Genomic DNA, 3,765 nt, shown 5'->3' on the forward strand with positions numbered 1-3,765 from the left:
GCATGACAGTCATGTGATGAGTAGCACCGGTGTCAAAATACCAGTTAGGGTCACTAGAGATATGTGCGCCAACAAAAGGTGGGGTTGTTAGGGGGCCATTGTAGCGATGAGGACAGTGGACCGACCCATGGTGGTTAGAATGAAAATTTGGGCACCATTGGGGTGCTTGGCCTAAGAGACCTGTAGTAACCTAACTAGGCAGGCAGGCTAGTAGGTGCACTCGTCCCACATCGCTTTGGAGAGACAAGATGCTGTGCTTATATGTGTGATAGAAGCACAAAGTGCTTCGTTTATAATGTATTTCCGACCCTATTTAGCTATATAATTCCCTTAACAATATTCCTATTAACTAAGTTTGTGTTTTTAGGTCATAAATAAAGCTAAGGAGCCCAAAAGAGACGAAAGAGGAGAAATCTTGAAGGAAAATGAATCCATGTTGTGCAAGGAAAGAAATCAGAAAATCTGTCAGAAATAGTCAGTCAATTTCGACAGAAGATTGTTATTAGCTTACAATAATCCAGGAGATGTGCCATATATCATTGGAAAGCTACAAGAGTGTACTTTCTAGAACTTTTTACGGATCGTCAATACCTATTTTGGAGAAGAAGTTATGACCGTTTGAGTGGCCGAATGTCAGTCTGCCCGAATTTCTGATTTGGACCAAACCTTCTATTTTGAGGCCCAAACCACATTAGTAAGCCCATGGACGAGTTTTGAGGGTTTCATAACCCTAATCACAGCAGAAAAGAAGAGGAGGCAGTGATCTCACATCATCGGAACCTTTATAGTTGCGGACTCGCATAAGGAAGCCGCCAAGCCATCATTGATCTCTCCATCATCCACGGTTTACCTTTTCTTTGTCATCTTTTATTCTCCTTGTGTGATTTTGCAGCCATGTGTGGCTGAATTCTCTTAGTTAAGGGCAAAGTTTGAAGCCCCAAGAATGTTTTAGATATTTTGAACCTTGGTTTCAAATTATTGAGTCTTTCAAATTGTTTATTTGGTTTTGGTTTATGGGGAACTCTTGCTTGTTTATGTTCATGTATGCGCAACATAGGACATTATGAACTTGTGAGTGGGGCTAGAATTAGGTTGCTTAATCTCCTAAACGGTTAATATAGCTTAGTTCAAAGTAGTGAAACCTATAGGACAATAGGTGAAACCAAATAAAAAGGATTGCATGCTAGGTAGGCATTTCACACTAGTTTTGCATACTTGTTCAATCACTTCCATTGATCTTAATGCTTAGAATAACTTGTTTATAGGATAACGTCTATACCTTGATTGGTTATTCTAAAGGCTTACTAATGGTGCGTTTATCTGCTTAAGTATTCAAGGGAAGTAATAAGGACTTACGCAGTGCGTTCACGGTTTGTTCTTGATTGATACCGATTTGCGACTTAATAATTGAAGTTTTGGTTGTTAACATGTCTTGAAACATACTTGGTGGTGGATTTCCAAGTCTCTAACGTCTCATCCATCTGATCTTTTCTGATTTATTTTGTTTCTTTGTTTTCTTTTGTTCATAATCACAAAACCCCATATCTCTAGTATTATAATATTTTGTTTTCTCTTGTTTTGTAATTAACGTAATTGTAAAGGTACCCTCAATCCCCGGCTTTTATAACGATACCCTTATTTGCTATATACTACCATTGACACAAAATAGTTTTTAATTGAAATGCCCGGTTTCGGTCGCTATCAATTTTGGCGCCGTTGCCGAAGATTGAAACATCCCTAGCAACGGTGTGCAGAGCTAGCACCTTACATTAAGACGCGTTTTGTGATGAAACCTCAAAAACAAAACTGTGAGGGCCGGTGGGCCCAATAATATCTCAATGGACTGGACTAGGTTGTTACAAATGGTATCAGAGCCTGTCCCCGGTCGAAGTGTGCCAACGCTGACGTCGGTCCCCTAAGGGGGGTGGATTGTGGTGACCTAACTAGGCAGACAACCTAGTAGGTGCACCCGTCCCACATCGCCCGAGGGAGACAAGGTGATGTGCTTATATGTGCAGAGCTAACACCTTACATTGAGACGCGTTTTGGGGTGAAACCTCAAGAACAAAACCGTGAGGGCCGGTGGGCCCAAAGCGGACAATATCTCAATGGACTGGACTGGACTGGGCTGTTACAAGACCTAAACTCCATAAGTTGCGGGCAGTCCAACGTGGAGAATTGAAGTTGCCTGGTTGCATGAAATTTTACCTGGATTGAGGATAAGAGAAACGTGCATTGTTGTGCTTGTTTCAGCCACCTTGGTCTAGTCGACCACCATTAAAATTGCGACCTTGCTGGTATATATGGTCGCTAAGATGATTCACACCAATTGGGAGGTGGGTTTGAAGGCTGAGTGTGATGAATTAGAATAGTGAGAGGATGAGGCTCAGAGGGTTGAGGTTGTTGTTGGGATTCAAATGCAAGAATTTGAGCCCTGAGTTCAGTGAAGTCTAGAAGAAAGGCTTGTTGGGTCAAAGTAGTACGGAGCATGAGGTAATCAGGTCCAAGGTCGTGAAGAGTGGCGAGGACCAAATCATCAGCAGATATGGGCTTGTCATCTGAGGCCAAAGAGTCGGCTATTGATTTGGTGTGCCTTAGATAATCATCGAGAGGTTGGGATCTTTTTTTAGAGTTCAAGGAGTTGCAACTTGAGACTGGAAGCACTAGCAGTAGATTTCTCGTAAAAATGACCAGCCAAGCAATCCCAAACATCATTGAAGGTGTCATACCTAACAATAAGCGGGGAAACGCTGTTAGTCAGTGACGTAATTATGACATTGAAAATCTGTTGATCAATTTTGAACCATTTTGCATATTCAAGATTGGGGATCGACTGAGCTAGAGCGGTGTTAGTTACAGTTGTCATGGTGGTGAGGTATGGCACATAGATGGATCCATCAATGTAGACCCAAAGTCCGACACCATTGATTTGAAGTAAGAACGAATTTGACGAGTCTAGGTTAAGTAATTGGTTTCAAATAATTTGGTGAATTGGGATGTGTTTTGACTTTTGAGTAGGATTGTTTAGGGATGTGGTTTCAGTGAGATTGTTTGTGGATGTGTTCACAACCATGGAGAAAAAAATGAAGAGAGAAGAGACGCTGAAAAGAAAGAAGAAGACGCAAAAAAAGGTAAGGACCTAGACTTAAGCTGATACCATGTAGAAAATGATTTTTCTTGATTAAATTCAATCACGTACAAGATGATTTTAGCTAATATTCAATTACAACATAACTCTAATTTTCATAAATCAGACACAATTGTTAACATTCCGTTAAATTTGGAGGTTAAATGATAGCATGAAATCTTAGAAAAAATGTCCTAAAAGACGATTTTTGTTGTTATAAGACTATTTTAGTCTTTTTAGTGAGTTATAAAGTCAAAACTAACATCCGCATTAGACGGAATTTCAGCAATTGGGCATGGTTTATGAAAATTGAAAACTTTAGAGGGTAAATTTTCAAAATTAAAAGTATGGGGAATGAAATGATATTAATCCTAAACCTCAGGGGTGTAAACTGAAATTAATCATATATATTTTACAATCAACTATTACAATAAATAGAAAATTTCATATAAGTCTATTTTGGGACATTTTCTCTCACAGAGGTCTACCTAAACATTTTTACCCACATAAGTCCACTTTTAAGCCTAGATCTGTCATTTTGTTTTTACAATGTACCTAAAATACCCTCTCTCTTTACACCAAATCTATTCCTCTCATTTGCGATAATACTCTCTCTCTCTCTCTCTCTCTCTCTCTCT

Source organism: Fragaria vesca, linkage group LG2 (genome assembly GCF_000184155.1).
Source record: "Fragaria vesca subsp. vesca linkage group LG2, FraVesHawaii_1.0, whole genome shotgun sequence".
Classification (NCBI taxonomy): domain Eukaryota; kingdom Viridiplantae; phylum Streptophyta; class Magnoliopsida; order Rosales; family Rosaceae; genus Fragaria; species Fragaria vesca.